This window comes from Lepidochelys kempii, chromosome 3 (genome assembly GCF_965140265.1).
Source record: "Lepidochelys kempii isolate rLepKem1 chromosome 3, rLepKem1.hap2, whole genome shotgun sequence".
Lineage (NCBI taxonomy): Eukaryota > Metazoa > Chordata > Testudines > Cheloniidae > Lepidochelys > Lepidochelys kempii.
Window position 1 is genome coordinate 85,870,949 of NC_133258.1, and position 25,997 is coordinate 85,896,945.

Genomic DNA, 25,997 nt, shown 5'->3' on the forward strand with positions numbered 1-25,997 from the left:
TAGCGTTGCCCCCAGAGGCAATAGGGCCAGGCTTTCTGGCCAGAAAAGATGCACTCCAAGCTTCGAAGTTTGGGGTTGTGTGATCTGGGCTCTGGCTTGGGCTCCTGCAGCTGTACTGAAGCTGTGGGAGAGAAGAGGCTGCTAGATTAGAGCAGGACATGGTAGGGGGCATCTTGAATGGTGATTTGCTCTTCAATGGGTTGCTAAATCATAATAGAGCAACTGCCACTGAGTAGTCCTGCAGCATTTGAACCCACTTACAGGAATGAATGAAGGGGCCTGAAAAGCCATATATAGAGCTGTCTGGAAAGTTCCTGAATAACAGAATGCAGATGAAAACCTGCTGGCTTGACCGTATTTCTAGGGGCAACAACTGCTTTGTGATAATCAGCTTTCCTTTCCATCTCTGGCATAAGCTTGGTGGCAGACCAGTTCTCCTCACTGAGGCAGCAGCGGCTTTGGAAGGGATGAGGAAAGATGGCAGCCTGCTTCTTCTATTGCAGGGGTGGCCAAACTTACTGACCCTCCGAGCCGAGTAAGACAATCTTCAGAAGTTCGAGAGCTGGGGTGCGCCTGCTGGGCCTTGGCGTTTCAGCCCTTTGGGTGGTGCCTGCCAGGGCTCAGGGCTTCAGCTCCCCTCTCCACTGGGCAGAAGCCCCTACCCCACCGCCCTGCTGCAAGGAGAGGTCTTGAGCTCCCCCACTGTCTGGTAGGCAGAAAATGGGGATGGGGAGGCTCCATGAGCCACACTTTAATGGTAAAAGAGACACATGTGCCTTGCGAGCCACAGTTTGGCCACCCCTGCTCTATTGTTATGGGCGCTTCCCTAGTTTACATTGCAGTCTGTTAGAAAAAATGGATTTGAAGGTGCCACAGAGTTCTGGGAGCCCTGAGTAATATGCAAAGAAGCGTACTTACTGCTAGATTTATTACTTCTGTCATTTGCTCCTTCAGATGATGCTGAAGGGAGGATGGGTTATACATTTTAAAAAAATCACTTTTTTCCAACAGCAGATTAAACAAACACTCCACCGTTATCACAACACACTAATGTGCCGATAGTTCAAAGCAGTTCCCCTCTCCATTTGTTGGATGATAAAATTCTTCCTCATGTTCTACTGCTCATGTTCCTTTGCTACACTCAGTCACCATCTGCCCATGACAGACAGTTGCTGCTGCTGTAAGCATTACTAGCCCATGGCAAGAGTAACTGTCAGAGAGATGGTGACAGAGGAAAACAGACAACTGGCAGCAGGTAATTCTCAGAGTATTTCTTTTATTTCTGGAATTGTATTCAGACACCATCACATCTGGTACCAGAATCCCAGAGTGAAATGCCTGAGCTGGAAGGACAACGAGGAGTCCTTGTGGCACCTTAGAGACTAACAAATTTATTTGGGCATAAGTTTTCGTGGACTAAAACCCACTTCATCAGATGAAAGCTTATGCCCAAATAAATTTGTTAGTCTCTAAGGTGCCACAAGGACTCCTCGTTGGTTTTGCTGATACAGACTAACACAGCTACCCCTCTGAAACCTGAGCTGGAAGGATGACTGGCTACCGAACAGAAGGGAGAATAAGAGCAGAGTAAATCTGTACAACATGGAACAAAACCACCCATTACACAAACTACAACTAGTTGAAAAATACAACTTTAGAAGAAGCTAGCTGTGACATTTTGGGGATCATCCAGACCAGCTAGGGGCTCCGTCACTGCCACCCTGTAATCTTGGGTGCCTTTATGCTGTGCAGCTTTGGTTCAGCTCAGTGATACCAGTACCATCCCCCCAACCACAAGGTCTCACCCTGGTATCCACCAGCCTAGTTACTCCTTGCAGGGAGACACCAACAGCCCCTCCAGTCCTGGGTCTCCCCAAATAAGTCTGCCCCGAAGTCTTAATGACCAGAAACTTGGGATCACTCCCCTCTGGTTTGTCACCCCCTGCCAAATTATCAGCTTCACTTTGGTACACACACTCCATACAGGTTTCAGAGTAACAGCCGTGTTAGTCTACAGTTTGCACAACAGAGACCTGCTTGGGGTAAAAACAAAGAAAGATTTATTTAACAGAAAAATCACAGATTCAAGGATAAAGCAGTAGAACCATAGAATATCAGGGTTGGAAGGGACCTCAGGAGGTCCTCTAGTCCAACCCCCTGCTTAGTAAGGAATAGCAGATCTACACGTTATACAGAAAACAAAGATGCATCCTCAGGCTTTACACTTTCAAATTAGATCTACTCCCTTTTCTAATATAAGCTATCTGTTGCCTCTGAACAGTTTCTCAGCGTACTGCCTACCCATAGGGAGGGCCTGGCATTTCACAGACAGCACCTGCCAAGTGACTGTCACTCAGTTTCTGGATCGATTTTATTTCAAGTCATTTCCCTTTAACAGGATTTGCAGGATTTCTCCCCTCCACAAGACTATGGTGATTCACGGTTATTCAAAGCAGAGAAAATTCTTCCTCGACTTGATAGCCAGGATGTCTCAATGTCTTGAGTAATTATAATCATTTGTCATTTTTTGGGTTGTACAATCCCAGGTGCTTGGAGCTAGTGTCATCTGGCTAAGGAGGTAGCCCTCTCTGCCCGACTGCCCGCTGTCACATTGCGAGGTGCAGCTGAATGTTGCAGCACAAATTATGAGCACAGCTCTACACATACACAAATACATGAACTCATAACCACAGTCTGTATACATCTCTCATCAGGCCTATCAAGCTCAGAAAATTCTAATCTTTCATTGAAGACCCTACTTGACATTTTTATACACAATACCACTGTATACAACCAGTTGATTCTACTGCTTATTCTTTGGGGTTCAGATCTCCTGTTCTCCCCTGGGGGTGTCTAGAATCTGAAGTGTGCTGAGAACTTGGCAATAAAACCTTAAATTAAAATCAACCCACACCCCAACGTTTGCAGACAAAAATACTTTGACTGCCTCCACAGTGCTCCATCTCCTTGCTAGTTTTGCTTGCATTTTAGAAATCAACCACCACTGAGCTGCTTCTCTCTCCAAAGTGGAAAGTATACTCATAGCTGCTGAATGTTCTGAGCAATAAAAATACAACATCTACTGTTTTACATGCGAAGCTAAACCTTGAGGGGATTTTTTTCCCCAGGAATGGAAGAGAGTGGGGATTCAGGGATGGGAGTGAAAAGGTGCAATGGGGAGAACAGAGTAAGTGGAGATGGAATGGCTTTGGTGAAGACCAAGGGAAGCTGAAGCAGCAGGCGGGTGTCAAAGCCATGTTGGGAATTTGGGTCAGGGGGAACAGATACAAACTGCCAGAAGCTTGCACACTTATGAACTGCTGCTGTGCTGCTCGTTGTGTGTGAGGGGATATAAGTATGGTAGAAGAGGTAAGCCTGCAAGGGGAGGGGCTCCTGAGATAAACCAAGAATGAATGGAAATACTAAGAAAGCTTTCTGCACATGGCACTATATTGTCTAGTAGTTAGAACGGTGGAGTGGGAGTCAGGAGACACTGAGTCCTATTCAGAACTCATTTACTGACTTGCTGGGTGCTTTCTGCTATGTGACTACCCTGTCTCCGTGCCTCAGTTTACCCATTTACAAAATTGGGATACACACCCACCTCTGCACAAAACACTGGGTGAAAGGCACTGTATACTGAGGCTATACCTTCACTGCCAAAAGGGTGGCTTTTTACAGTGAGATAACTAGGGTTTATAGAGGGACAGCTAATGCATATTAGAGGAGATAAGGCACAGGTAGTTCTTACTCTAATGCAGCTGGATGAGGTCAACACTAAACCCACCACCTGTGGTTGACCTCACCTAGTTAGATTATGGTAAAAAACTACCTGTGCCTCATCTCCTCTAGGGTTTCACAGCGAGATAACTAACCCGCAGTAGCCGTGTCACTAAAAATACACCTTTTTTGGTAGTGAAGACATTCACTGATAATGTTTTGCACTTTCAGGGTGAGTGACCTATAAGCACATTCCCTTAAAAAGAAAAAAAATCTAAATTTCATATGAGTGTATTTTTTTTAAATGGAAAATCAGGATAATTTTGAAACAAAACCATGCTACAGTAAAAAGTTATGATGTGTAGTATCAGGTGTACAAAAGAGAAGAGGAGACAGTGAATGCAGCTTTTAGAAAGGCTGTAACTATCTTCAAATGAATAGCTTTCACTAAACCATTTGGATTATCAAAGCACTAACAAAACTTGGTATGACCTTTTGGCAATGCCAATGCCATTTAATTTTAATTGATTGTTGCTGTGTGTATACAGCTAATCATACTAATTACCCATGGGTTTTTAAGTGATCTGACTACTGATGGGAAACCAGAGTGTGTTCATGTGTGCACATGCCTGCAGTGTTTCCACTGTGATCTCTGAAGAAAAGATCTCTAGAAATTATCTGAGTGGAACATTTCTGTTCATGACCATCCCTCCAGGGGTACCAAGCAAGATCAGTCAACTTTCAGATTGGGATTTCAGGGAAATGGTGAGGGGTTAGTACTGTTTATTTTATAGTGTGACATGTTGCACAGAAGAAAATCAATGCTGACCTTGCATGAAAAAAGAGTAGTTACAAAGCATGTACAAATCTAAAATTTATTTGGAAAGATAGCCAGGAAGGTATGTCTAGATTTTTTCTGTGAAACCTTTTCAAGACAGATAGAGGGAGGAAAGGGATTAAAAACCCAAACTTGTTATTGTGGCCTCTTTAAGGGTTAAAAAGTTTTTCAATACATGCATAAAAAGAGGTTGTAAAATAAACATGACTCAAAACATCAATGTGTCCAGTACAGTGTCAGTAATTCAATTAACACTACAGATAGCTATATTACTCCTTGTGCATTTGTCAAATACAGACTTACTATCTTCCAAAATAAGGAATTTAGCTCTGGATTGCAATGGAATTCAGACGCAGAAGAGAGTTAGGCCCAATCCTGAAAACATGTACGCATACTTAACTAAGTCCCACTGAGTTCAATTGCATACACATGTGCAGGACTGAGGTCCTACTGGATTATTTATTCCATTTCCAAGTGGGGCAATGCAAGATTATTCCACATTTACAATATGTCTTTTAAAAGGAGAATTAACTGTCTACACTAATTGAAAAGAAATGTTTCAAATCACAATAGCTATCTGAAATAAAATCCCCTTTTTTCCTAGTCTACTCAGACCCACTGAGTTATGCAGGTTATCACTGAGAAGCAGGCAATATCCCAGATAGTTTTAGAAGCCTCAAGATGCTACATTTTTTTTTTTCTACAAATCAAATCATAAATGTCAATTTTACGATGAGCTTTCTTGGGAGCTTCAGGCTAAAAGGAAAATGTTGCATCCCGCTGGGGGATATAATAGAATGCAGGTGAAGCGTTTAAAGGTGTGTAGTGCAATTTATCTCCGCTTTTTTGATAACCATAGTAGGCTATGACTACACTATGACCTAGGGTGTGATTCATCTGCTTGTGTATACATACTCACACCAGCTGTCATTAAGCTAACACGCGTATAAACAGCAGCATAGCCATGGCAGAATAGGCTGAGCCATGCTGAGTACATATCCACTGCGGGTTTGTGCTCATCACTGCTTTGCTACGCTTCCACTGCCAATGCCACTGCTACTATAGATCCATTGCTACTTGCGGTAGCTCAACGACAGCTAGTGCGAGTATGTGTACACGAGCAGGGGAATCGCACCCCTAGCTTATAGTGTAGCCAGAGCCTCAGATACATGTATACAGATATTTCTTCCCTGGGGACTGCACCTTGATATGGTGGGAATACTTGTGTGTTCCAATGATCCTGAGAGCTATGCTGGTGGGACTGTAATACCTGATAGAGCCACCTGATCAAAGGGTAGAGACTAGATGAAAAACAGCCCACCGGTTCTCCACGTGGTGGCTGAGCGATAGGCCAATAATCTCTTCTTGTAAAAAAGTTAAGTCATAGAAACATTAACATAGCCATATCATGCTGTTTGCTGGAAGACAACGAGATTGGAGCCTTGTTTGTGTACTAAGCAATGTCTGACAGTGCAGGAAGGATTCAGATTAAGTTGTTACATAATAAACATTCACTAATAGCAGCCACTGGAGTCAGCAGACACTGACTACCTCCTCCTACAATCTGACAGGGGTATAATCTTTTATAATCCTGATGTATGCCATTTGAACAGGCCAGGAAATACAGATCAGTCTTATCAATACTCCCAGGTGTCACATCCTTATTCCTCCCCCCACAGAAAAGTACTAGTGTGCAAGAACATGTCTACCATCATTCATACTCACAATTCTGTGACACTCTTGCATAAAAATAGCAGGAAGGGACTGGAAAACGTGGGATTTCCATCAGTTTAAACTGCTATGAACTGCTACGAAGTCACAGAGGCTGAAATACACCATAATCTACAGCCGCCAGCCTCTGCTGTTCATATGTTACATCTTGAACTGCCATCTTTTAAGATGATGTCCTTTCGAAGGACATTTTTATCATGTTCCTTTGAAGAATTCTATAGTTTCCCAACAGTAAAATAATTAACATAAGATGTGTAACATCCACAAATATTTTAAGAAAGAATTGTGATGATTTCAATATTTCCAGATCACCATAGAAAAACAGCTGGTTATGTCAGAAGTAATTTATTCTTGTGTAAAATACAGAATGCTACACTGGAGACAACACCACAATCTAGGTTCCAATAGTGGTGCCCATCACCATAATATTTGAGTATCTCCTCAATAACCAAAAAACCCACTAGCTTAGTCTGATAAGTGTCTAGTTTTTGACCCTACTTCCCTTGAGACTGGGAATAGATTTAATCCAACAGCATCACAACTAGTTACCTCAAAACAGCATATGAATCAAGAAAAAAAGTTCATGGCCATAGGATAGTTAGAACAGATAATCCTGGAACAAAACTCAATCACAAAATGATCAAACATAATGAAAGGGAGAAAATTATAAAAGAGAAAAGGTCGTCAAAGCACACTCCGAGGGGACTGGTCCCAGATTCTTCATTTTCTGGTTGGTTAGTCACATCAGCCTTACAAGCATATCAAGTTTGTTGCTGGCATACCAGTGTCACTGGGGAACTGCCATTAAAGAACCTTAGAAAACTACTATTAAACATCTGCTATGGCACTGGCATCTGCTGCCCTCACACCACAAATTAAGAGATTGAGAAGGGATTTTATACAGACTACAGGATCTAAAGAATTTGCAGGATAGAGTAGAAGAGTAGAAACAATTTCCAGGGGACTGTGAAGCCATATCAGAAACTCCCAGGATTTATCCCTGACATATTGGGAAACTGACTATGCTGATGGGCAGCCCCAAAGAGAAAAAAAATTAAATGAAAAATGAAAAAAATATAGGGAGTTGTGATGCTGGTCATATTGTGAGTGATATTATGTAAAGAAGCTTTACACAGCAACCATCTCTAAAGCTTTTGTTGAAACAAGATAGTGGTCTCAGGTATGGCATACTTGGAATGGCATCAGTCTGCCTCTGACTGAATGTTTTTCCATGTAAGAGGTAAGGGAGGAGGTAGTGGTGAGAAATTTGTGAAGATCTTTTATCTAGATTCTCTTTATTTATTCAGTTAGTAGCAGAATTACACAGAAATATTTTTTAATTTGAAAAAAATAGAAGTTACACACACATGTAACTTTAATGATGGCAGTCATTGCTAGATTGTGTACCAAAGGGAAAATATACCTCTTATAATTTTACAGCCCCCATAGGTATTCAGTGAAGTGCCTAGCAACAAAAGTCAATTGGTCATTTCTCCAAAGAACCTAAGGCTCTGATCCAGCAAACATTTATGTGCAGGTAGTCTAGGACAACTCACATGAATACAAATAAGCATGTCTACAAGTGTTTGCAGGTTTGGGGCCTAAATGATGAATTTATCTGACAAATGAGAACATAAAAATGTGCCAGAAAGGAAGATGGCAAGGAAGGACAAAAATAGGATTCCAACGTTATTCTGTTTAAGTACACGAGCACACAAAACAATATGGAACTGATGGTACATGTGTCTAACAGTACCATCTCTTGGCTTGAATATTGCATCCTTTCCCTTCTGAGCTTGGTCTATTTTTCACCTTTTGAGATTATAAGGTTGTTGGGGCAGAAACTGTTTTTCTATGCATCAGTACACACACACAGAACACTTCAGGGACTACTGTAATGTAGCATAAATAATAATATAGTTTTTTGTTTCAATCATGAGTCTGATAAACTTTTTGTTTTTATTTAAGGATTGAAGTAGGTTTCTCTCTCTCTCCCTCTCATTTCAACTGAAAAGATTTCTGAAACTCTGGCTTAATGGTGTAGTCTGAAGAGAAAAAAAAAGACTGAACTACAGACTATCATTTACATCTGTGCATGCTGATTTCCCAACATCATCTAATGACATGCAGGAGAACTGGTGGCTTGATCCAAACCAAACCTCTCTATATAATTATAAGCTAGTTAGAGGGCAAAACTTAAGACAGTGATTAAAGCAAACCTTAAAAAAAGTAAGTGTAAATCAATGTTTGGCATTTGTAAGGGTATTTAGCAGATACTAAAATGGGTTTAATTGAATTCTTAAAAGTAGAGTTATGCTTTTGCATATTTCTCCCAGAGAAAAAGTAGTTTAGCTCATTTGTAAAGTATCACATTTTATCCACTCAACCATTGTTTCTGTGTTCTGATACAATCAGCCAAACTAACTGCTTATAGCAAGCTATGACAGAGAACTATGAGAAGTGCACAATATCTACCATCTGTCAGTCTCCTAGTCACCATGTGGAATAAATTTGGAGAGATCATTCTGCTTCAGTGACATAGCTGAATTGCAATTATTGGATCTTCTAGCAGCCCCTTTTATTGCAAGTAAAGTTTATGGATTTAAATATTCATTTGGGGGTGGGTTACATGAGAGGGAAGTGAAAAACAAGGGGACTATGCATGATAGGAATCAGAATGCTTGGTAGAAAGAGAGTGCAGGTTGTGTCCTAAGACTGCAGAACTAGGTGAAGGAAGGAGAAGGAGAATGACTAATAAAATACTGCATAAAATGGCAAAACAGGATAGAGTAAGGCCTTATCTATGCTGGGGATTTGCACCCATTACAGTGATTGGTATAACTGCACTGGTGCAACCTTGACTATAAACTTCATTTTACTGTAGTTTTGGTCTTGAGGTAGTCAGTGGGGTTTGTACTAAAAGACAGGAAATAAACTTCCAACTTGTGGGGAGATGCAGAAGGAGCAAAAAGCACTTGACAGGTGTACTCAGTCCAAGGGGTAGGGCAGGGATTGGCAACCTTTGGCACACGGCCCGTCAGGGAAATTCGCTGGCGGGCCGGGCCAGTTTGTTTCCCTGCAACGTCTGCAGGTTCAGCCAATCATAGCTCTCATTGGCTGTGGTTCACTGCTCCAGGCCAATGGGGGCTGCGGGAAGCATTAGCCAGCACATTCCTCGGCCTGCGCCGCTTCTCACAGCGCCCATTGCCTGGGACGGCAAACCACGGCTAGTGGGAGCTGCAATTGGCAGAACCTGCAGGTAAGAAACCAGCCTGGTCTGCCAACAGATTTCCCTGACAGCCACATGCCAAAAGTTGCCGATCCCTGGTGCAAAGCAAAGTCTGTCTACTTCAAAGACATGTTATTTTCAATTGGCATTTTGGCCAGGCCCACCAAAAAGCTGGGTAACCAGGAATAGGCATAAAAGGAAGAGTGAACCAAAAGGTAACAATATTTTACATTTCAGAATACATCCAAGATCTTTATGTATTATAAAGTAAGCTATTTTAGAAAATTGTTAGCGAGGCTTTTACAATATTTTTTCTGTCTCTCTGTCTGTAAAACCTCATGAATGAAACAAAGTAACTGAAGCAAAACAGTAAAAGGTATCATGAAATGAGAAAACACAAGCACATAAATGTTTAAAGCCTCTAAAATTTTACTAAATGAAGTCTTCTCTAAGTCAGCATGTTGTAAAACACCTTTTCGGGCTAGATACAAACACTTTACTCTTGGAAAAGTGGGCTTCCCAATCCTCTAATGGTGTTTCAAGCTCTAAAAAATTGTGAGTTATTACATTGTATACCACTCATTGTTTCTTTGGTTTAGTTATTTTTGGCATCAGTCCAGGATTGCATACAGTAAATTCAAGCCTTGGACTAGTATAACTTTAAAACCAGGCTCTTCCTTGATCCAGTCTGCCACATTTGGAGAGAAAGAATGACATTTATACAGTCGTTTCTTTTTAATGTAAGTTTAGTTATTTTTTTAAAAGGTGGCAGTGGGAAAAACTAGATAACAGATTACAAGATTAGATGTCCACCGGCAAATGGGCAAAGGGCAGGTGAGAAGGTCAGTGGGACACAATAATACCATTATTATTATAGGTATATAACATTATAGGTATGACTGCCTAAATATTGCAGTTAATTCCAGGGCTTTCGTGATGATATACACACCATTCACCAATATAGACTAAATATTTATTGAGTAAGGATTTGAAACCTGGATTAAATTCATTATGTATTTTATAATCTTAAATAGACTCCACTTCAGAACACAGCATCAGAGTGATATTCCTTGTCTTACTGAGTTTGTATGGGACAACTCCTTCGTAGTCCACAAATGTCAGGGTGGATTGATTTAAATCACCAAGCAAGAAACTTTGATTTAAATATTGATATCATCCTTTGCAATTGTATTTTATTTTCCTAAGGAAAGACTGATTCTCATTAGAGGGTGACCACTGACACGTGTTGATTTGAAACTAAATACAACCTTTATGCTAAATTCGTTGTTTCTCACTGCTAACCAGGAAACACTATATCTATACATATTTATATTAAGCAATTATATAGTTTAATTTCTCTATATTTGGATTCTTAATTTTTACATTTTTATATTAGAAAATAGTGAATGATGCATTTCCAATTTACTAGATTCATTTTTCACTTGTGATTTTGGCCAAATTCTATTTAGATGTAAATTCAAATTCAAATTTGCACAAAGACAGTATTTTATTTTTTATTAAATAAAACTACCTTAAAAGTGCTAGAGACATGAGAAAAAGTTTATCAAAATATGTTTTGCATTTAAACCAAACTGATATATTATGTATAGTTAGTGAATTGAACTGATTGTTTTCAGTCACCATGTCCTTCAAAATTTTAGAACTAAAAACCTCACACCTAGTTTTTATTTATAGATTGGAAGATGAAAATGAGCTTTCCTGATTTTTCAACTTCCAACTGGTTTCTTAACTTTGAATGGACTAGTCATTGCACTGAACAAGCTGAAGATGATGAAATGAAGAAAATATACTCTCTCTGCACCTGCAGAAGAGTCTACTGCTGTCAAAAGCTGATTTAGCCCTTCTATACAGTCAGGTGACTTCCACCAGTTCAATAGTTTGACATTCTTTAAAACTTGGTAGCAAACATGTACTGCTTAATTTTTTTTTGTATTTAATTTAAAAGATTTTAATAGATTATAATAAATTTAGACCTTAACATAGGTTGAAAATTTCAAAAATTTAAATAGATGTAAAAATTAGTTTTTTTAAAAACAAACCTATTTAATTTAAACACCAAAATCTGATTATTTTAAACATCAGAATTATTTAAAAAAATTAAAATAATCAATTTTTATCCATCCTGATAAATGGTTGCTACTTGTTTAGCCACAGGGGTTGCTGCAGAATAATGCAGGGTGCTCTAGGCAGTATTCCCAGTCCCAGATGGCCCAAGGAATGAGAGACCAAGCAGGAATCTAATCTAGCTGTAAGTGCAGCCCCATTTGGGTTTTTTTGGTGTGTTTTTTAAATGGATACTATGACACAGCTTTTCAGACATACTGAAAATTCTCACTAACATATGATCTTCACGATCTTTTTCAGTCTCTGTTCCTGGTCATTCTGGATGCCTTCCCAGGTTTTCATTTATCTTTGAGCTCAGCAAACTGATTAATATAAACTTCATGTCCAAAAATACTCAGTCTTGGTCATCTGTAATGGAATCTCTTTTCTGCTTCTCATCATCTTCTCCTGAATAAATTTTCACAATTCTCATTTCTCATGCCAAAGAAGAGATTACAAACAAACAGAAAAAAAAAAAAAAGAAGAGAAAAAAAGGAAGGATAGTAAGAAAGTTGAAGTAGTATAATAGCGATGTGTTTAAAATGCAGTATGGTGAAAGATATTTGTGCCCACAAATATTACCACACCCTTCCTGCAGAGATATTATGGGACCAAACGCAAGGTTTGGGAATCCCAAAATACATTTCACAAAAGGCACTACTAATCTCTTAAAATAAATCCCATAATTAAGTAAACTTTTTTTGGAAATCTTACATCACAAACTTCTGTCTTTCATCTGGTTTCATGGACTTCAACTATGCTGGACAGAAAAAAAACCCACTAAAAGATGCTGAGGCTGATTGTCTTTAATTGGTAAAGAATTCATATGCTGTATTGAGTGGAATTAATACTGACATAAATTAGAGTATTTCAGACAAAAAACAAACACCTAAATTAAACAGATGCATTGCTGCAATACTATGAAGTGTAATGCTCAGCTGTCAGAAAGTGACCAATTTTTGGTTTCCTGTACACCATTAACACTAACCTGATGTGTATGTATTAATACAGTCTCATTATATGATCATATCTCTTTTCTGCAGAAGTATGCCTGACTCAGTACATTAGAGGAATGATGGTCAGTGAAAGGGAAGCTGTTTAACATTTCTTTTTAAGCTCAGTGTATAGCCTATACCTCATTTATAGCACACCACCAAACCTCTCACGAATAAAGACTTCTGTCTCTGTCCCCTTTTATAACAGGCTGTTCTATAGCATTCTTCATCACAGCATGTAAACACCTTTCTATAGTGCTACCAGCCAGTGCTACCAGCCCTGCCTACTAAGGTTGTGTGATATTTCCCATTATAAGATCCAGTTTTCACTTGCTTATAATTGTGACAAACTTTAGCCACTTGGGCTGATATTTCCTGTGCTGGGTCTCTGCCTCAGGCTGAATTTTGTTTTAAAAAATTTCAGTCAAAATAGTTAAGCTGTTTCTGCGAGTGATGGTAGGGAAAGTAAGTTTCGCACATGTTAAAGAATTCTGGCCATCTTTTCTTTGAGAAGCTTTAGCACCTCCATGCTTTGGAGCAGGGACTAAAAATTTGGCAGACGGGTCACGTTTGTGTCAGGGAGGGGCCTTTTGCTGTGTCTGTGAAAATATGCTCAAATTTGGCCAAGTTATAACTTTTCAGTAAGTGCTCAGTAGTGGTTTGCTAGAGCTTTGATGCTAAATTTGCCATATATTCTGCCCACTTTGGGCATGCTCCAGCCCAGGGCTGAGGAGGACTTTCCCTGCAATTGCAGCACTAGCAGAGGTGAAAGTAAACTCCAGGCTGGAGATTTAAAGGGCCCGGGGCTCCCTGCAGTGGCCAGAGCCCCAGGCCCTTTAAATCGCTTCCCCAGCCCTGCTGCTGGAGCCCTGGGGTAGTGGCGGCAGGGCTCCTGCAGTGATTTAAAGGGCCTGGGGCTCCGACTGCTGCGGGGAGCCCCTGGCCTTTTAAATCGCCGCCCGAGCCCCACTGCCAGAGCCCCGGGTTAGCGGTGGCAGGGCTCCGGTGGTGATTTAAAGGGCCAGGGGCTCTGGCCGCTGCCAGGAGCCCCAGGCCCTTTAAAGTGTTGCCCGAGCCTGGCTGCCGGAGCAGCGGTGGCCAGAGCCCCGGGCATTTTAAATTGCCCCTGTGCCCCGGGGCTCCCAGCTGCCTCTGCAGCTGGTAGCTCTGGGGGTGATTTAAAGGCCCCAGGGCTCCCAGCCACAACAAGAGCCCCTGGGTCTTTAAACCTTGATTTAAAGGGCTCTGGTATTTAAAGGCTCCGGCTCTTCTGGTTGAGGCCGTGCCCCCTGCTCAGCACTCCGGCATACCGGTAAGTCCGTTAAGTTACTTTCACCCCAGAGCACTGGGCTATGCCACCATGGAACTGATAGCAAGGAGCCTGTCTGTCCTGTGCTCTCAGTGCTTGCCCATGCTCCTCACTCTGTGCTGGCCCCAAATGTACATAGGATGAGGGCCAGGACTTGTGGAGCAGGGAAGGAGGAGGAGAGAAACTGGAACTGGGAACCAGTGGCATGGGGGGAGAAAAAGGAGATGGGAGGGGCAGGGAGATGGATACAAAAAGCAGCCAGGGTGCAGGGGAGAAGTAAATCTGGGTGCTCAAAGAGACTATGAAAAAGAATCAGAGGTGGGATAATGAGATTAGATGAGAAGCCCAGAGGACTGGAGGGCAAGAGAGAGAGAGAGAGATACCAATCAGATGAGGATCAGGGATTCTGTAAGGGTGAGACAGGGACTGGAGGTGGGATGAGAAGCCTGAAGAGCAGACTAGTTATATGAAAACGGGACTGGTATGAGGAGCCAGAGATGGGGAAGAGACAGCAACAGATTGGAAGGGATGGGGCCAAAGGCATCACGATCTGGGAGGGGAGAGGTAAACAGGCAGAAAAGTCTGTGCCCTCAAGGGCACATTCGCCTTCCCCCTCCCAATTTTCACAGTGTAGAAAGGTAAATAGCAAGAATCTGTACTGGAACCTGTGCTGTTCAACATAATCTTAAATGGTCTGGAAAAAGAGATATTCAGTGAAGTGGCAAAGTTTGCAGATAATACAAAATTACTCAAGGCTAACTGCAAAGAGTTACAAAGGGATCTCACTAAACTGGGTGACTGGACAACAAAATGGCAGATGAAATTCAAATTTGATAAATGAAAAGCAATTCACATTGGAAAATGTAATCCCAACTATGAATATAAACTGATGGAGTCTAAATTAGCTGTTACCACTCAAAAAAGATCTTGGAGTCCTTGTGGATGGTTCTCTGAAAACATCGTCTTAATGTGCAGCTGCATTCAAAAAAGCTAACAGAATGTTAGGAACAATTAAGAAAGGAAGAGATAATAAGACAGAAAATATATGCCACTACATTAAATACATGGTACACTCACATCTGGAATACTGAGTTCAATTCTGGTTGCCCGATCTCAAAAATGATCTATTGGAATTGGGAAAGGTACAGAAAAAGGCAACAAAAATTATTAGAGGTATGGAACAGCTTCCATATGAGGACAGATTAATAAACCTGGGACTTTTCAGCATGGAAAAGAGATGACTAAGGGGGATATGATAGGGGGCTATAAAATCATGACTGGCATGGAGAAAGTAAATAAGGAAGTCTTATTTACTCTTTGTGATAACACAAGAACTAAGAGTCACCAAATGAAATTAATAGGCAGCTGGTTTAAAACAAACAAAAGGAAGTATTTCTTCACACAATGCACAGTCAACCCGTGGAACTCTTCCAGAGGATTTTGTGAAGGCCAAAACTATAACAGGGTTCAAAAAACTCTAGGTAAGTTTGAGGAGGATAGGTCCATCAATAGCTATTAGCCAGGATGGGTAGGGATGCAAAACCATTCTCTGAAGTGTCACTTGCCTCTGTTTGCCAGAAACTGGGAATGGGAGATAGGGGATGGATCACTTGATGATTACTTCTTTTGTTCATTTCCTCTGAAGCACCTGGCATTGGCCACTCTTGGAAAACAGGATACTGGGCTAGATAGACCTTTGGTCTGACCTAGTATGGTCATTCTTATGGACTGCTACTAATCTACTCCAGTGCAGTAGATCTAAAGGTTCCAAAACTGCTGATGAACGATGTGAGTATCAATATGATGCAACATGACAAAATTTGGGTTTTTTTTGTTTCTGTTTAAAAAAAAAATCCATAGGAAGTTACTTTTACTTACACACAGAAACACACACGTTAGAAAAACATTAAAATTCAAGTTGCTTATGCAAACTGCCCTTGTCCTCCTCTCCCATTAAAAGAACCGAATGGAAACACTTATACTACTAACAACTATGGGTGTGTGTGAACTGTCTCTTTAAACTTGGACACTGGGCAGATTTGGAGCTGGTTTCAAATCAACACATTCAGTCATGACAATTAATACAACAGAGTATAGCAGGTAGTCTAGAGCTAAGAAAAACAAGAAAACAGCAACCTAAATCTGATTACTCAAGGGCAGTGATTACACTAGAAAAAGGACAAAGGAAAACAACAATGAAAATGAAAACCAGATTAAAACTAAAGAAATGGTATGCATAACATATCTAGCCTTACTACAACTCAGGGTGGTTTAGACTTCAAGAGACTTTCACACACAGATCTTCCTGGAAATGTGAAAAAACCTTTAGCCTCCAGAAGGATACTGCAAAGTAAAGCTTCCTGGATCACAAGTATGAAAAATTTCACCCCCCTCCAAATGAATTGCTTTAGAACAGAGGTGGGCAAACTATGGCCCGCGGGCCACATCCAGCCCGCAGGACCGTTCTGCCTGGCCCCTGAGCTCCTGGCCAGGGAGGCTCGTCCCGGCCCCTCCCCTGCTATTCCCCCTCCCCCGCAGCCTCAGCTCACTGCTCTGGGCAGTGGGGCTGCGAGCTCCTAGGGCAGTGCAGAGCCCAGCCTGACCTGGTGCTCTGTGCTGCACGGTGCGTGTCTGGCTCCAGCCGGGTGGCATGGCTGTAGCGCTGCCAGCCACCGGTGCTCCAGGCAGCATGGGAGGGGGGCAGGGAGCGGGGGAGGGGGATTGGATAGAGGGCAGGGGAGTTTGGGGTGGGTGGTCAGAGGCCGGGGGTGTGGATAGGGGTCAGGGCAGTCAGAGGGCGGGGAACAGGGGGGTTGAATGGGGGCAGGGGTTCCAGGAGCGTCAGAAAAGGAGAGGAGGGGTTGGATGGGGCGGCGGGGGACAGTCGGGGCGGTGGTTCCAGGGGCGGTCAGAGAGTGGGGCGGTGGATGGGGCAGGGGTCCCGGGGGCAGTCAGGAATGAGAGGAGGGGTTGGACGGGGCGGCAGGGGGCAGTCAGGGGACAGGGAGAAGGGGTGTTGGATGGGGCAGGGGTCCCCGGGGGGCAGTCAGGAAGGAGAGGGGTGTTGGATGGGGCAGCAGGGGCAGTTAAGGGCGGGGGCAGTTAGGGGTGGGGGGTCCAGGGGCGGTCTGGGAGAAGGAGTGATTGGATGGGGCAGGGGTCCTGGGGGTGGGGAGCAGTCAGGGAGGAGGAGAGATGGATGGGGCAGCAGGGTGCAGTTAGGGGCGGGGGTCCAGGGGCGGTCAGGGGACAGAGAGCAGTGAGGGGGTGGATGGGGCAGGAGTCCTGGGGGGGGTGCATCATGGGAACACAGGGGGGGTTGGATGGGGCAGGAGTCCCAGGGGTGGGGGTGGGCTGTCAGGTGGCGAGAAGCGGAGTGGGGGGGTCAGATAGTGGGCAGGGGCCGGGACACACCTGGCTGTTTGGGGAGACACAGCCTCCCCTAACCGGCCCTCCATACAATTTCTGAATCCCGATGTGGTCCTCAGGCCAAAAAGTTTGCCCGCCCCTGCTTTAGAAAGTTAAAAGCCAGTAAAAATAGGGTTGGAAAGTACCAGGTCAGCCATAATTATAAAAACAGCTAATGATTAGTGTATTCTGGCAAGAATAACTTATTACAAAGCTTGTGAAAACTACAAAATACAGATGTCAAGTCAAAAGTTAGAGGGTTATTTTTACAGGAAAAGCACTGAAACAGCATCCATTCCCAGTTCTTTATATAGGATATAAACTTGCTCTCCACTACTGTGCAAGATCTTCATATCTAAAGTACTGTCAGAACTATGTCACGGCTCTTGGTACATTCAGTACAACTATTTGCAGCTAAGATAGCTATCCTATAAAACAAGTATCTCTACCTGTGAACATCCAGAGCATCGCAGCTTTTCAGAAGGTAAAAAGACAACAAATATACACTATATGTTCAGGTTTCAGAGTAGCAGCCGTGTTAGTCTGTATTCGCAAAAAGAAAAGGAGTACTAGTGGCACCTTAGAGACTAACCAATTTATTTGAGGATAAGCTTTTGTTAGCTACATGCATCCGCTGAAGTGAGCTGTAGCTCACGAAAGCTTATGCGCAAAAAAATTGGTTAGTCTCTAAGGTGCCACTAGTACTCCTTTTCTTTTTACTATATGTTCAGTGTCTTTAGAAATAACAAGGTATTGAAAAAGCCAATCAGGCACTACACATACACTACACTAGACTTTTTTTTAATATTAGAGCAAAGGAATTTGAGCTTCCTATATGGAAAACACATCTGAAGAGTGTGAAGTAGGTGAAGACACACATTTTCCATAAATCTGTTTCTAGCTATAGAACCTTAAACAGCAGAATATAGTATGAAACATTCAGGAAATGTTTGTTTCTTGGGCAAGACCAAGAAAGTGCATTTTTCTTATTGCTCAATTTTCTTTCGTGCTGTGAGAACTTCTGTACCAATCCAGGTGTGTGCTTACAGTTCCTTCCAACCAGCATTTGGTCCACCCTCCTCTCACCTTCCCTTCACAAACGAGGCTTGTTGTCCCACAGGGCAACTCTATACTTGGACCTGGAAAGCATATTTCCAGCTCAAGAAGACATACCCACGGTAGCTCTGATTGAGCTAACATGATAAAAATATATTGTAGCTGTGGCTGTGCAAGTTGCAGAAGGGGCTAGCTACCCTGATTGCGCACCTGTCCAAGACACTAGGTATGTACTTGGGGCAGCTAGCTGCTTCTGCCACCACAGTTACACTTCTATTTTTAGGGCACTAGCTCTGATCAAATCAGAAATTACACCTTCAGTGCAAAGTGCAGACATACCTGCAGGTCTGTTGTAATAATTAGACTTAAACTTTTACCCTAATTGTGAGCTCAACTGTAAAAAGTATGTGAAAGGTCATAAAGTGTCACAATAACCAATAATAATAAATGTTGATGGGAGATGGTATGAAAGGAAGATAGAAAGACTAAATTAGTAAAACAGAAAGGGCCTATTGATATGGTTTAAGGACTACGTTAAAACATTCTTGCTAAAAAACAGATGATGTTGAACTGGAAATTAATGAACCAGAATTAGTGTGTTGGATATTAGGCCTAATTGGTGGACAGAATAACGAGGGGGATGACCTATGCCAATCATTTCCCCCCCCCCTTTGGGTTCTTAGAGAGACTCTGGAAAAAAAACAACAACTCAGCAGCGCTCGTCTCATCCAAACTCATCTCGACCTCGGGGGAAGGGGCAGGGCTAGCCTCCCTGAATGTGGGGTGCACGCGCCAACCATGCATCTCACTTTCCCTGACCCCAAGACTGAGGGAGCAGAGCAGACTGAAGGATTTTCTTCTTGAGAGCAAAGCCTGATGGCCTTGCTCCTATTTAAGAATTTTGTTTTTTACCTGGAAGTCCTGAAAGTCATCATATCATCATGACATCCCATCCTCAGCGGCAATTCCTGATTGCCAGCAACACAGAGACGCATAAGATCCGTTCCCTTTTGTATTACTTTCTGCCCTATTCTTTCCTCTTCCCCCACCCTCACTGTCTCAACTTTTTGTTGAATCCTGCAATCAACTGCATTGTATCAGCACAGTGAGAGGAGATGGCCACAGTCTTGCCCTGTCTAAGCAGAAAAGACGCAGCCAAATTATGTCCCTGACTGGAATGTGAAGCAGGGTCCAAGCAACAGGAGTCCTGCTAGGCTTGCCAGGCAACGCATCCATTCGTAACTGACCAGCAGTTTGTGTTCCAAAACCCCTCAATGAAAGCTATGTCCCCTACCCTTTCTATAGTCTCTCTCCTATACCTTGTGTGTCTCTATCTGCTAAAAATAGGAAAAGTGAATACCCCTCACACATTGTGGCTGAGTAAAATTAACCCTTTCGTTTTCATCAAAATAAGAGATTGATTTTTTTCCTCCAAAAGATGGGAAACTTTAAAGGGTTGTGATTAAATTTGTTTTGCATAATCATTCAATTTCAGTTTCAGTATAAACCGGTTTTGATTTCTTGTTCTTTCTTGTGTTTGATCAAGAAACTTTCAACTTCAGAATGAGCGCTTTCGGGTCTTGGCAAAAAAACCAAGTAAACCATCAGCTTTGTAGAAATCTCTCACCCCCCAACTTCGTATCACTGTTTTAATGTTGGACAGTGAAAGTTTATAACTAAACTTTAACTTTTTTGACCTTTGAGGTCAATTCAATAGACCTCAACTGAAACTTCAACAGCAGCACAATGTAATGCGATAACTCTTGATGGGTTGTTTGCAGGGACTGAACATCTCGATGCTCTATATCTGAAAGCATGAGTCTCTACTGCTTGAGCTAAAAGACATGTCTTTTAAGCCAAGGGCTCCAGTGAACTCAAACCTCTCCATTGTCCAGACAGCTGTGGACAGAGGCATGCATGGATTACACTTGGAAAAATTAAGTGGGTAAGTACAAAAGGAAGATAACTAATTTTACGCAAGGATGTTGTGCTAATTGTTTAAAGGAGATCTGGGACTGGTACGAAAGAGACTGAAAACAGAAAATTAATATGCAAAAAGTATCTCTCTATTCTGTACCAGTCCAGATAGTTGGACCTTCCCATAGTAGTAAATCTATTTGGGAGGGACAAGCATCTGATGACAGTCTGTAGCACTTTTCTGAGGAAGGCTGCACAGGTCAAACCTGTAAATACCTGGCAGATATCTGCACTAACATCCAGGAAGGAGCTTTACAGAATTCTTATCAAAAGAGGCCACTATTCACCCTGCCCAAAAAGATTCCATCAATCTGGTTGAGTGGGTTTTAAATTCATCTGAGACACCCCTCCCAGCATTAAAGTACACTTCTCTAATCAACTCCTTAATGCATTATGAAATTTTTGATTTGGAGACAGATGACCTTTTCTAGGACCTTGATGCAAGCTGACTAACCTCTGAGCCTCTTAGCTCAGCTGCTATGTCAAGATAAATTCAGAGAGCTCTCTTGATGGCCAGCAATGTAGCCTACACTTCTTGTAATTCAGTGAATTAGAGTGTAGGAGTGGGCAAGGTTATTTCTTTGTTCAAACAAAATGTAGAAACTGTTCTTGGTCTGAATTCAGGCAGAGCCCTGCAGACAAACTTATCTTAGAGGAAAATATCATATATGGCCTCTGTGACAAAGTTCCTCCTCTACCTTGAGTTGAAAAGACCTTGGTGGGTCTTGCGTTTAGTGGCAGATTTGCTCGTCTCGGAGATTCACGGCAGCCCTCAGTTTGGCCGTTTCCGTGAACTCACAGTCCAGGTCAACTTCTCCTGTGTCTGACTAGGAGTTAGGAGGTTTGGGAGAATTTGGGCCTGCTCTCTACTCCGGGTTCCAGCCCAGGGCCCTGTGGAATGCAGCTGTCTAGAGTGCCTCCTGGAACAGCTGCGTGACAGCTACAACTCCCTGGGCTACTTCCCCATGACCTCCTCCCAACACCTTCTTTATCCTCACCATAGGACCTTCCTCCTGGTCTCTGATAATGCTTGTACTCCTCAGTACTCCAACAGTACGCCTTCTCACTCTCAGCTCCTAGTGCCTCTTGCTCCTAGCTCCTCACACACGCACCACAAACTGAAGTGAGCTCCTTTTTAAACTCAGGTGCCCTGATTAGCCTGCCTTAATTGATTCTAGCAGCTTCTTGATTGGCTGCAGGTGTTCTAATCAGCCTGTCTGTCTTAATTTCTCCAGAAGGTTCCTGATTGTTCTGGAATCTTCCCTGTTACCTTACCCAGGGAAAAGGGACCTACTTAACCTGGGGCTAATATATCTGCTTTCTATTACTTTCCTATAACCATCTGACCTGACCCTGTCACATATTCCTCGCCCCCCCTCAACACTACAGGGTTGGGCAACTTGGGATGTCAGGCAGTGTACTCGTGACAAGCCATCTGCATTGCCATGGTGGCTTCCAGCCCGGTGTTGTATGGTGAATTGGAAAGATTGTAGGGAGAGGAACCATCTGGTCACCCTTGCGTTCTTCTCTTTATTTCGCCGCATCCACTGGAGGGGTGCATGGTCAGTCACAAGGGTAAACCGTTGTCCCAGAAGATAGCAACGTAGTGTTTCCATGGCCCATTTCACAGCGAGTCACTCTCTTTCAACCACGGCATACTTCTGCTCTCTCGGGAGGAGTTTCCTGCTCAGGTAGAGGATTGGGTGTTCTTCATCTCCGACATCTGCGATAGGACAGCTCCCAATCCTACTTCAGATGCATCTGTTTGTAAAATGAATTCTTTGTTGAAGTCTGGAGCTATAAGCACTGGATTACTGCAGAGGGCTGACCGTAGATCCATGAATGCTTTCTCTGCGGCATCTGTCCACTTCACCATGTCTGGACCCCGGGCTTTTATCAGGTCTATCAGGGGAATCGCTCTGGTAGCAAAATGGGGAATAAATCGTCGGTAGTACCCCAACTCACCCAGGAATGCCTGGACTTGCTTTTTCCGATTCGGCCGGGGCCAATTTTGGATAGCCTCTAGTTTTTTTAGTTGGGGCTTGACCATGCCCCTTCCTACAACGTAGCCAAGGTATTCAGCCTCGGCTAGCCCTATAGCACACTTGGCTGGGTTGGCTGTGAGGCCAGCCCATCTTAGCGTGTCCAGAACCACTTCCACCTTTTCTAAGTGGGTTTTCCAGTCGGGGGTGTGAATAATCACATCATCCAGGTATGCTGCAGCATAACTGGTATGGGGCCATAAGAGCTTGTCCATAAGACGCTAGAAGGTGACAGGTGCCCCATGCAGTCCAAAAGGAAGAACAGTATATTGAAACAGACCCTCTGTGGTACAGAATGCCGTCTTTTCTTTCGCATCTTTGGCAAGGGGAATCTGCCAGTATACCTTTGTTAAATCAAGGGTAGTCAAAAATTGGGCACTGCCCAAGTGGTCAACTAACTCATCGATACAGGGTATGGGGTATGCATTGAATTTGGATATCTCATTCAGCCGGCGAAAGTCATTACAAAACCTAGTGGTGCCATTGGGTTTGGGCACCAACACAATCAGGCTTGACCACTGACTATGGGACTCTTTGATGACTCCCAGCTCCAACATCCTTTTTACCTCTGCCTTGATCTCCTCAATTTGTGAGAGTGTTGGGTCATCCTTCAGGATAAGTTGTAGATCCTTAATAATGCGTTGGAGGGGTTTTAGTTGGGGGCTGAGTTCCGGGAACTCTTCTGGCTCTATCAATCTGTTTCTTCACTTCTGCAGGTGGGTATTGTAGTTGTAAGAATGCTTGATAGAGATCTTGTAGGTGTTTGTCTCTGTCTGAGGGGTTGGAGCAAATGCAGTTGTATCGCAGAGCTTGGCTGTAGACAATGGTCTACAGAGCTCCCAGAAGTCACCTACTACAGGACAGGCCTAACAAAGAAAATAACAGAACGCCACTAGCCGTCACCTTCAGCCCCCAACTAAAACCCCTCCAACGCATTATTAAGGATCTACAACCTATCCTGAAGGATGACCCAGCACTCTCACAAATCTTGGGAGACAGGCCAGTCCTTGCCTACAGACAGCCCCCCAACCTGAAGCAAATACTCACCAGCAACCACATACCACACAACAGAACCACTAACCCAGGAACCTATCCTTGCAACAAAGTCCGTTGCCAACTGTGCCCACATATCTATTCAGGGGACACCATCACAGGGCCTAATCACATCAACCACACTATCAGAGGCTCGTTCACCTGCACATCCACCAATGTGATATATGCCATCATGTGCCAACAATGCCCCTCTGCCATGTACATTGGTCAAACTGGACAGTCTCTACGTAAAAGAATAAATGGACACAAATCAGATGTCAAGAATTATAACATTCATAAACCAGTCAGAGAACACGTCAATCTCTCTGGTCACGCAATTACAGACATGAAAGTTGCGATATTACAACAAAAAAACTTCAAAACCAGACTCCAGCGAGAGACTGTTGAATTGGAATTCATTTGCAAATTGGATACAATTAACTTAGGCTTGAATAGAGACTGGGAGTGGCTAAGTCATTATGCAAGGTAACCTATTTCCCCTTGTTTTTTCCTACCCCTCAGCCCCCGACATTCTTGTTAAACCTTGGATTTGTGCTGGAAATGGCCCACCTTGATTATCATACATATTGTAAGGAGAGTGATCACTTTAGATAAGCTCTTCCAGCAGGAGAGTGGGTTTGTGGGGGGAGAGAAAACCTTTTGTAGTAGTAAACACCCATTTTTCATGCTTTGTGTGTATAAAAAGATCTTCTATACTTTCCACAGTATGCATCCGATGAAGTGAGCTGTAGCTTACAAAAGCTCATGCTCAAATGAATTGGTTAGTCTCTAAGGTGCCACAAGTCCTCCTTTTCTTTTATTGTTAGGCAGTGCCACCTATGGCCTAAAGTCAGCAGTACCACTTAAGGTGCTCACAGGTCACATGCAGCTGATGCAAAAAAAACAGGAAAAACCCTGGTTTTAGTAAACCCAATTGAAACAGAATACCCTTCCTCCACCCAAAACGGCACATGATCACTCTAGCTGCCTACTCCCATCTCTCTTTTTTGTTTAGTCTAGCCAGCCAGCATACTGATGCTCTACCTGCAGGGAGACAAACAAATGAGATACAGGAGCTGACAGTCACCTGGCTGGGTCACCTGTGACTGACAACTGAACCTAGGACCTGAACTCAAAGAAATGCAATAGCTCTGTCTCCTTCTCCTGGGCGGGGAGCAACTGTTCCAACAGTTAACTCCCAGGAGTGACTGAGAGATTTCAGCCCAAAGAGTTCTCTGTGACTGAAAACACTGTTGCAAAGAAATGTGCCATCTCTATCTGAGCTATAACTTTAGTTTTTTACACTATTACTGTGACGGATATTGCAACCTCATGCAATATCTTTGGGGACCATACTGTATTAAGTTACTGAATGGCTTATGTATCATTGTGGGCCAGACATCCTATGCAACTCCAGGGAGGAAGGTTACCAAAAACAGTGGGGGGTGATTAAGGTAAATCACTTAGGTTGTAAATACCACCAGAGAGGTACCAACCCCTGGGGAGGCTTATATATACTGGTTTAAACTGGGGTTTCCAGAGACTAGCAAAGACATAAAAAGGCTAGGTTTAAATGGACTCAGGGCCTTTTTTCTGAACCAGCAAAAATGGACAGGACCTTCTGTCCAAGGAGGGCCCACAAATATTGCAGAAAGGTTGGAAAGACTTTGTCCTACTAGGTATCCATAAGACTGATTCCCGGTATCACTAACATGTTTTTAAATCTTTGTTTTTATTATGTTTTCTCTGCAATGTTTTTACCTTGAGAATAAATGTGCTAGCTTAGAAAGAGCTGTGTGGTAACACGCAACTGAGAAGCAATACACTGCTTTTTCTCCAACAGCTATGAACAAAGTGCAGGCACTGGCAGCCAGGCTGGCTGGCGATATCACAGGGTCAGGCAGGGGTGTATGCAGGCTTACCGCCCCCCCCCCCTCCACGCCCCCAATCGAAAGGCAGTTGGACAAGGGTTCCCTGTTCAGAAACAGGGGTGGCTGGAGACCTGACTGGGCACTCTGGGAGTGGACCACAGAGGTGTGTGATACAGATGTTATCTTGAGACTGTGACTGTTATCATACACTTTTTTTTTTTTAAATTAGGTCTTTATGATTCCCCTGCTTTAGGTTTTAGCTTAGAGGCTTTTAAGTACTCTATAACAGCTGCAGCACTAAGCAGAACCCATTCAGCAATTAAACTGTCAAGTGCATTCCTTGCCTTAAGGCCCAACATGGGGTTTTTTAATTTATTTATTTTTTAAAAAAAACATCTCTCATTATCCCCTGAAAGTCTCCATACCAAAAAATAAAAAATAAAAAAAAATTGAAAAAATATAATCAGTATTAATGCCTGTGCCTTTGTAAAGTTAGATTTTCCACAAGCAAGACAGGTTTCAAACTGGAAATGAAAAAGGTTCAAACAGTTTCCCTCCACAATCATCACTGTAAAACAAAAGCAATAAAGGCAGCACCACTTACCAGAATGTCCCCCCCCAATTAAAGTAAGTTGATATTCACCACATTTCTTCTAAAACAGGTC

At 42.9% G+C, this 25,997-nt stretch overlaps 1 protein-coding gene across 8 annotated transcripts in view; it reads right to left on the reverse strand.

The window, feature by feature from the left end:
• The window catches only part of FYN (FYN proto-oncogene, Src family tyrosine kinase), a 184,595-nt gene that overhangs the window by 74,432 nt on the left and 84,166 nt on the right, over positions 1 to 25,997 (reverse strand). For 7 of the 8 annotated variants that reach the window (XR_012158024.1, XM_073337078.1, XM_073337071.1 and 4 more), the window contains exon 2: positions 25,937 to 25,997. The exons of the other annotated variant lie outside the window; for it this stretch is intronic. The gene's annotated coding sequence lies outside the window, so the exon portion shown is untranslated. The remainder of the gene's footprint in view (positions 1 to 25,936) is intronic. 8 annotated transcript variants of the gene reach the window in all.